Source organism: Rutidosis leptorrhynchoides, chromosome 8, assembly GCF_046630445.1.
Source record: "Rutidosis leptorrhynchoides isolate AG116_Rl617_1_P2 chromosome 8, CSIRO_AGI_Rlap_v1, whole genome shotgun sequence".
NCBI lineage: Eukaryota > Viridiplantae > Streptophyta > Magnoliopsida > Asterales > Asteraceae > Rutidosis > Rutidosis leptorrhynchoides.
In genome coordinates, this window is record NC_092340.1 from 117,593,644 (window position 1) to 117,603,655 (window position 10,012).

Genomic DNA, 10,012 nt, shown 5'->3' on the forward strand with positions numbered 1-10,012 from the left:
TCTCTTTTTTCATTTTACTCGGGTAAGGAAGTGGTGGTTGGTATGGTTTAACATAAGGTTTAGCCTTAACTATGTTATCTTCATTAACCTTTTCAACTACCGGTTCTTTTTCCTTATCTTGATCAGGTTGTGGTTCTTGTGGAGTAGGAATAGCTTCATCAGAAGTTACAGGTATTTCAGGTGGTTTAAGTGTTGTACCACTTCTTGTGGTAATGGCTTTAGCTGTTTCATTCCGGGGGTTTGCATTTGTATCACTAGGTAGACTTCCCGATTTTCTTTCACCTATTAACCTTGCTAGGTTACTTACTTCTTGTTCCAAGTTTTGAATAGAAGCTTGTTGATTTCTAAATGCTTGAGCATTTTGTTCATTAGTTTGTTTCTGAGATGTGAAAAACTGCGTTTGAGTTTCAACTAGCTTCGTCATCATATCTTCTAAATTCGGCTTTTTATCATCGGTTTGTGGTGGTTTGTTTTGAAAATTAGGTCTTTGCTGATTGTAAGTATTATTGGATACTTGTTGATTACTAGGACCTTGTTGGTTGTTGTATGGAATATTTCGATTATAATTCTGGTTTTGATTGTAGATCGGTCTTGGCGGTTGATAATTATTCTGATAATTATTTCCAGGCCTTTGGTTTATGTATGAAATATTCTCTCTTTGTTCCATTGTTAATTCAATACTGAGACAATCTTTTATCAAATGTGGTCCTCCACACTGCTCACAACTAATTCGTATTGAGTGGATATCTTTAGTCATCTTTTCCATTCGTCTCTCGACAGCATCTATCTTTGCGGAAATGGAATCTAAGTCATGGCTAGAATCGGCTCTAGCTGCTTTAGATGATCTAACGATATTTTTTTCTTGGTGCCACTCATGTGAATGGGAAGCAGTGTTATCAATAATTTTATAAGCATCAGTTTTGGTTTTCTTCATAATAGAACCACCAGCTGCTATATCGATGTCTTTCCTTGTAGTGATGTCGCATCCTTAGTAGAATATTTGTACTATTTGACATGTGTCTAAACCATGTTGCGGACATCCTCTTAATAACTTTCCAAATCTATTCCATGCCTCATATAGAGTTTCATTCGGTTTCTGTGTGAACGTAACAATTTCTCCTTGAAGTCTTACGGCTTTAGATGCAGGAAAGAATTGTTTAAGAAATTTTTCAACTAAAACATCCCATGTATCAATCGCCCCTTCAGGTAACGATTCCAACCAATCTTTGGCTTCTCCCTTTAAAGTCCAGGGAAATAACATGAGATATATCTGTTCATTCTCCACTTCTCTTATTTTAAATAGTGTGCAGATCCTATTAAAGGTACGAAGATGTTCATTTGGATCTTCCTTTGGCGCACCACTAAATTGGCATTGATTAGTCACCATGTGTAAAATTTGTCCTTTGATTTCATAATCTGGCGCATTAATGTCAGGATGAGTAATTGCGTGACCTTGGCCAGTGCATTTAGCTCTCATTCGGTCTTCCATACTTAAAGGTTCCAGATTCTCCATAATTGAATTTGTTGAATCGGAATCACTAGAGGATTCTGATTTAATGGTTCGTTCCTCAACAATCTCTGTTTGAATGATTGGTGGTTCCAGAGGAAAAATTAATGGTTCAGGATCTACGAATCGTCCCTGAATATTCTCCGGATTCTCAATTGTGAGATCGGATTCAAAAAATGGATTATCAGAAATTTGAATTGGAGTACTTGGTCGACTGGATGACGATTCTAAAGAAAAATCAACGGCGGTAATATTAGCTAGATGTCTTGATCGAGTTACAGGTGGTGAACGTACAAAAGGTGGTGAACGTCTTGCTCGTTGCATTCACTGAATATCCTATTAGTTTTTAAAAGGAAAGAAAAATTATATAAGTTATCCAATTAATAGACTTTTCTGATTTTGCCCACGTTTCGAATAGCCAAAAGATGCAGCAGAGGGGCAGGATTCGTTTGGTCTCAATATAATTGAGGACTGTTTGGCTCCAATAACCCGGTCCACGTACAAATCCAACTATTACTATGAACCAGAAAATTTTGATGTCTATCAATTTAACCACTTAAAACAATTTTTCGTAATTTTAAGAAATTTAGATAAGAAGTAGAGAAAATACTAAGTCGTAAAAACTAGAATAGCGAGAAATAAGAAAGAAAAAGAGCGCGTCGAAAAAGAAAAGGGTTGAAAAATAAAAGGCGTCGAAAAATAAGAAATAATAAAAAAAATGACTTATAGAACTTAAAAACACTCGACTAACCCAACCTTATTACTATCACTAACTTAAAATTATAATCGCAAATTGAGATTACTAATTGGAGTGATAATTGATACATAGGTAAAAGGCGTCGAAAAATAAAAATAAGAAACTAGCGCGTTGAAACTTAAAAAGGAACTAAAAACTAAAAATTAAAAGTTGCGTCTAAAAATATTAAAGCTTTAACTATATCCCAAATGGCAATAACTTAAAAAGAAACTAAAACTTAAAAAGGCGTCGCAAAATTCTAAAGCACCTAAATCTTAGTCTAAAGAAAAAGCACTTAAGGGATTTTACGGCAAGGCCTAAAAATCTATAAATAATAACTATGGCAAAAAATTATATCTTAAAACTAAATACGAACAGAAAATACAAAAGTTACGCTAAAAACAAATAAAAAGGGACAAAATATAAAAATATACTAAAAGTTGTATAAATTACAATTTGTATAAAAATATTATTTTTATATTATTTATTTTATAAAACTATTAAGTTTTATATTTTATTTAAACTAATTTAACTAAATAATACAAATAATAAAATAACTAAACTAATTAATATAATATAAATAACCTAATTAGGTTTAAAGTTAATAATAATAATAATTACCCCGTATTAATTGCGATTAGGGTTTCTGGTCACGTGTGTCAGGGCGGCTCCGCGAGTTGCGGTGCCCGAAGCTGGAAAACTCCGCGAGTCGCGGGGTTCGAAAATTCAGATTAGGTAGCTTCGTTTGACAGGTTTCGGTTTTTTTTATTTATTTATATATATATTTTTTATTTTTCTGTTTTTAATTTAATTAAATTATTTATATAATTTAAATAAAACTTATATTTTAAAAACTAGAATAGAAATAAAAATATGTTACAATTTTATAAATAAAAATCTTAAAACTAGATTTATATATAAATTTTTTTTCGGTTTTTGATTTTATGTTTTAAATAAAAACAAAATATTTAAATAAAACTTATATTTTTATAAAATAAAAATAAAGAAACTTTATAAAACTTAAATATTTCACAAACTCTTAAAAATATTTATATTTTTGTTTTCTTTTTATGTTTTCGAATATTTAAAACGTATTTTTACAAAAACATATTTTTATAAAAGTAAACTAAAAATAAATTTTTTTTTCTATATATTTAGCGTTGCGCTTCCGGCTTTTAAGCAAAATTGTCCCCGGCAGCGGCGCCAAAAATACTTGATGTTATGCGAGGTGTATATAAAATAGCTTATATTTTTACAAGAAAATACTATTAAATACGATACAATTTTACACAAGATATTTATTTATTTATAGAATGGATATACTTAAACCTTGCTACAACACTTATAGGCAGTGTACCTAATCGTACAGTAGTGTAGTTTTTAGTAAGTCCAGTTCGTTCCACAGGGAAAATCTTTAAACAAAGCTTAACGCTATATTAGTTTAAATTTATAAAAATACAAATATATATATATATATATATATATATATATATATATATATATATATATATATATATATATATATATATATATATATAAGTAATATTATTATTATAAAGGGGGGTTTTTACCGTTTAATGACCGGTTTGTCAATTTTAAAACTTTAGTCGCAGTTAAAACCAAATGTAAAATAAAAGACTTAAATTAAAGCGTAAAGTAAATAACGATAATGAAAGTGCAATAAATAAAAGTGCGATAAAATAAACTTGCGATAATTAAAAAGTACGATAATTAAAAGTGCAATTAAATACAATAACAATAAAAGTGCGATAATTAGAAGTGCAATTAAATATAAAATAAAGGAAATTAAATATGAGATAAAAGAATTATGCTTATTTAAACTTCCGTAATCATGATGTTTGACGTGTTGATTTTAGTTTTATGCCCATGGGTTAATTGTCCTTTGTCCTGGATTATTTAATATGTCCGTCTAGTTTTTGTCCATAACAGTCCATCAGTCATAAATATAAAGTGCTAGTGTCCTCGTCAAATTATCCTTATACCCGAAGTTAAATATTCCAACTAATTGGGGACTTAAACTGTAACAAGATTTTAATACTTGGTTTAATAATTACACCAGGATGTCGACTGAGTGTAACCCAAGGTTTTAATACTTTGTTATCAATTATGCCAAGTGTCCTTGTACATAATTTCACCCCTGTTTTAATAATTCCATAGACTATTAATTCATTCCCGTGTCCGGTTAAATGAACGATTATTCGTACATATAAATACCCCGCCCATCGTGTCCGATCGAGTGTATATGGTTATTTATAGGGACGCCCAATTATAAATCTTTATATTAACATTAACAAACTATCATTTAGTTAAACAAATATAAAGCCCATTAATAGCCCATAGTCTAATTTCCACAAGTGTCGTTCTTTTGTCCAAACCCCAATTATGGTACAAAGCCCAATTAACCAATTTTAGTAATTAGCCCAACATCATGATTACTTCGGATTAAATAAGCATAATAATAACTTAGCTACGAGACATTAATGTAAAAAGGTTGAACATAACTTACAATGATTAAAAATAGCGTAGCGTTACACGGACAGAATTTCGACTTACACCCTTACAACATTCGCTAACATACCCTTATTATTAGAATTAGAATTAAAATTAAAATTAAATATATATATATATATATATATATATATATATATATATATATATATATATATATATATATATATATATATATTACGTTTACATATAGAGAAAGAGAGATTTTAGGATCAATTTTTACGTCGAACTGCGTTTGCTTTTATAGGCAGTTTCAGTTTTTGGGACTCCGTGACTCGCGGCCCTTTCCTTCTTCAAACTCCGCGAGTCGCGAAGTTTGTTTTTACAGCTCACCCAGCTTTGGCTCTTTGTTTGCCGACAATTTATTTTATAAATATAATATATATATATATAATTAATATAATTAATTATATATTATATTATATTTATATACATAGTTAACTTGTACTTTTTAGTCCGTTGCGTCGAGCGTTGAGAGTTGACTCTGGTCCCATTTCCGGATTTTCGAACGTCCTTGCGTACTATTTTATATCTTGTACTTTGCGTTTTGAATCTTGTACTCTTGTAATTTCGAGACGTTTCTTATCAATAATTGGAACCTCTTTGATTGTATTTTGTACTTTTGATCTTTTGGTCGTTTGCGTCTTCAATTCGTCGAATCTTTCTTTTGTCTTCACCTTTTATTATTTAAAAGAATATCACTTGTAAATAGAACAATTGCAACTAAAAGCTTGTCTTTCTTGAGGAATAATGCTATAAAATATATGTTCGTTTTTAGCATTATCAGAATCCAAATTGATTATATCGTACATTCTTCTAGAATGTACAGGACCCTTATGCAAGTATACGAAACTCGCATCAGATGGTATAGGCGCATAGGGTGCGACTATACCTGTGCTACACGCACTATATGGCTGTTTGTGCGTTCTAGGGCTTTTGGATGCGCAATCCGCATAGTCTTGCGGATACGCGTATCATTAAGTCCCCCCAGTTCGATGTTATATACTATGACAATAAGTGTATGGCGTCGAACTAATAAAATATCAGCACCGAATAATGCCCAATGATTACCTCAGATCTTAGGATTGTGTATTTTAACATATAGGTAAGACACACAGGACATTATATGCGTGTATGTGTACCCAACCGCCATTTGCATTTAATGCAATATATTCGTATAGTTAAAAAATTGTCCTTTCGACTGTAATTCCTTCACCCGAGGTAACAACTGTCACTATTTACCCTAGAGATAATGATGACAGCGTATGCAACTGCCTAGAGTTGCTATTGTACGTTGATTGTTAACTCACGTAGATTGTTACACGTGGACGCTGAAGAATTATCCGTGTCATTTTCATTTATACTTGCCTATAAATAGGCAAATTACCCTTTTTGGATTTTACACGCTCCTCTTGATTTTCAAATTTTGCTCTTTTTCTGGCCGCCATTTACTTTTCCTTTCGTATTTACTTATCCAAAGGTCCGTGCTTTCTTTCCTTCCGTCTTTTATTTACGTTTTTTAATCTTGCATCGATCTGCCTTGTCTTATGACAAGAACGTCAAAGATATAGAGTCGTTGATCACCGAATCGGAAATTCTCCGAATCGTGCAACAATATCCCCCACTTGAGCAATATTCCCCGATTGCCTCTTTGAATGGACAACGGGCTAATGAACCACCGGAGCTAATGATTACAGTCTACGAGAAGGTCTTGGAGCTCGGTAATACCCATATTCCTCCAACCCCTTTTTTTATGGACGTTCTTCGACACAATTCCATCGGTATTAGCCAACTTCACCCGTATGGTGCCAATCGCATTTCTATTTTTGAGATGTGGTGTCGTGACAACGGTCAGAAGCCATCTTTAGCTATTTTTACCAATCTGTTTCGTGCCTCCATGAGTGACGAGAGCTAGTATTCTTTTGATAATGTTGCCAAGTTTTGCGTGACCCCAAAACAGGGTGTGAAGGGGGTGTGGAAAAAATCATTTTTCTTTGTTAAAGCTACTTGTATTTCTGAAGAGTGGAATAGTATTCTTGTCTGGTATTCTGACAAGAAGGGGGAGAAAAACAAACATTTGCCGATTCCTGCTGAGAAAGACAAATTTTATAAGTCTTGCCTCAACCTACAGCTTCCATCTCGTGTTTATCCCAATGTCCCCTTAGTTATCGGTTGCATTTCAACCCACTAGGTGCATTCTGATAAGCGTCTTGTTATAATTAAGAACAAGAAGGGTATATCCCTTTTCTACCTGCATTACATAGGGTATAAGTTTAATTCCCTATTTCTTATATTTGTATGTATTCATGTATTTGCAGAGATGGATTTGAACGAGTTCATGTTGTTGAAGACATCCGATGGCGTTGCTTATGGACAGAAAGATCTGCACGACACTAATTCTGATGTGTACCCAGAAATTATCAAGGCTCTAATTAATCCAGCTGCTCCAGCCACCTCAAAGTGCAGGACAACCAGTCTGCGCTAAGAGAGAGAAACTGACGTGTCTTCCTTTATTGAAATTCAGCGATCCCCCGTTGTTGAAACTTCGAAAGCGGCCGGAAAAGGCCAATCATAGGTAAGCGCCTTGTATTCTCTGTTTTAGAATATTTCTATTTTGCATTTATTATTATTATAAATATATTTCATTGTAATTCCTTATGTTGCAGATATTTGCAATCCGATTGAAATTGACCAAGAGGTGCAATCTGTCAACCGTGCCCCTGCTCCAGAAGCCCAAGTATCTCCCATTCTCCATCAATCAACTGCAGATCCAAATGTTTCCTGCGAGCTTCCACCATTCCAAAGGCGCACCAACTTGTACTCGGACGCCACCTCGCTTGATACTAGCTGCAACAAGCGTGCTCGACTCAACATTCCGACCTGCTTTTCTTTATCCCCTGACATGAATCTGGACTATTTTGAGGAGTTTTTTAAGATATCTGTCCCCACTTTTCCCAACAATTCTCGCATCTAGGTGCATGCGCTCCTTCTAATCTTACTGCCAAGTTTGAGAACCTTTCTCCTGAGTAAGATCTTTTTGTTGACACGCAAGCCACGATGTTTAATCTTGCCAAAGATATCAGCTGTCCGAAACAAAATTCTAATTCCATAATTCTTGGTCATAAACATCTATCACGTGAGCAAAGGGAGTTTGCCAAGCTTGATGCTGAAAAACAACAGATTTCTGAACAGCTTCATCAGGAGGTTGCTGCCCGTTTGAAAGTGGAAGATAGGAATACTCATCTTGAGGGTGAGTGTCAGCGTTTATTGAATGAAATCAAGCGTTCTGATACTGTTTGTGCTGATCTTGAGTCACAAGTGAATCATCTGTACCTACAACTTGGTACTGCATTGTCGAAAAACTGTCAGTTTAAAAAACAGCTTGAGGAGTTGAATGCGGAGCGCCAGATAGTTGCTAACGAGCGTGATGATCTGAAGGCCAAGTGCTCAAGCCTCCAAACTTAATGCTCAAGCCTCAAAACTGAATACTCGAGCCTTAAATCTGAATACTCGACCTTAAGGTCCGGTCTTCCTGAGATTACGAAGCATATTATGGCTTGTCCGAGTATTCACATTCCGTTTGGTAAGGCTATAGTTGCTGCACATGCTCTTGAGCGATCGCGCTTTTGGGATGTTGTGAAGTCAAACTTTGCTGTGCCGGATATTATTCTGACACCAATTTCAGATGAGCTTATGGAGGATGCTGATAGGAAGTGTACGGAAGCCTGTGTGACTTTAGCAAGTTTAAGGATTCCTCGTCTGGAGGAATTGGCTGAAAATCAGAATTTTTCATCCCGTCAAGTGGTTGAAGATATGCTTGCATAGGTTGGCAAGCGATGGGTTGGAGGGGCAGTGATTGTCCGCTTCCTGGTATGTTATTTTTTCGATAGCGAGGGATTGGCCCTGGTAGTTTAAGGGTTTCGCATCCCTATATCTATATATATGTCTTTTATTTGAAAGCGGGATATACGTCTGATCGTTGCGGGTGAGGATTCTATATTCTCCTTAGTGTAGGGCACCGTTCTAATTAAGCCACCCTTAGTATATTAGTAGGTAATAATCATTTTAAACGATATGCGGGAGAGTAGAATTTTATCTGCCTTTTCTTATACGATGTTGGAGTATAAGAGATTTTCTGTTTGCTAAAGGCATTTTGATATAGCTATTGCTCTACTTATCGTGTATGAATATTTGGAAATATTTTGCTATATGCGATTCATTCTTGGTTGCAAATTTATAAGCGGCGTATTTGCATTCATGTGTGCATTACAGCATAGGAATAAATGTCATTTGCACATGACGGGAGCGACCCTTCTATATGTGCATTATCTTTTTATTCTATATTTATTATTAAAGCAAACCAATGCTTATACATATTATATTCTTGAGTTTTACATTATTTGTACGCATTGATAAACCAATATTGAATCCGTCTATATAAGCAACCCAATGCTTATTTTAAGAGTCTTCCAGACAATCCAATGTCCGTGACATGAACAAGTAACCAAACTTGTATTTTATAGTCATGACTTTGCAAGTCTCCGTCTTGCGTGGTATACAAGCGTTTGAAACAAACCAATGTTTTACTACTGTTACCATTAGAGATAGTATTAGTAACCAAACTAAACTATGCCACTTGGGACTCGGAGCGCGTCCCTGTGCAGCTTAAGGGTCATATAAATAATAAAAATGCACAAATTATGGGCTTAAATTGCATGATTCAATTTATAAAAGATAATTCAAATGACAGAAATAGAAACATAACAAAATTTTAACAGATGTCTGGGTGATCAATCCTACTGTTGCTATCTTTTGCTTTTTTGCGTTGTTTATTTTTACGCATGCAAGGCGCATCCTGTCAGTTTGCTTTCAAGCCCTTGTGCCCCTCTTTGTTGCATTTCCCAGTAACCGTATTATCTGGGTCCTTCACTACACAGTCACTTCTTGGGTTTTTATTTTTCCTTACCGCTTTTAATGTGGCAGTGCCATCATGTATTTTAACCCAATGTTGCTTTCGTGGCCGTTTTCCTTTCGACTCTCTTTCACTTCCTTTTATCTTTTCATGGACTATCTTCATAGGTTTTTCGATTGTATGGTGTTTTTCCCATCATTCATTCCATTGTCGTTGTTTTAAACGCCATAGACCTCCTGTTGATATAATGTCCGAGAATAAATTTCAATTTCGCTTAAGGTAAAATATTTAACTTTGTTGCTATTGTACGCAACTTACCTCTTCAGAC

At 34.4% G+C, this 10,012-nt stretch overlaps 1 non-coding gene across 1 annotated transcript; it reads left to right on the forward strand.

Moving 5' to 3' along the window:
• Positions 1–1,022: 1,022 nt before the first annotated feature.
• LOC139865396 (small nucleolar RNA R71) lies at positions 1,023–1,129 on the forward strand. The gene has a single exon (XR_011764919.1). It is a non-coding gene; the product is annotated as a small nucleolar RNA R71 (small nucleolar RNA).
• Positions 1,130–10,012: the final 8,883 nt, after the last annotated feature.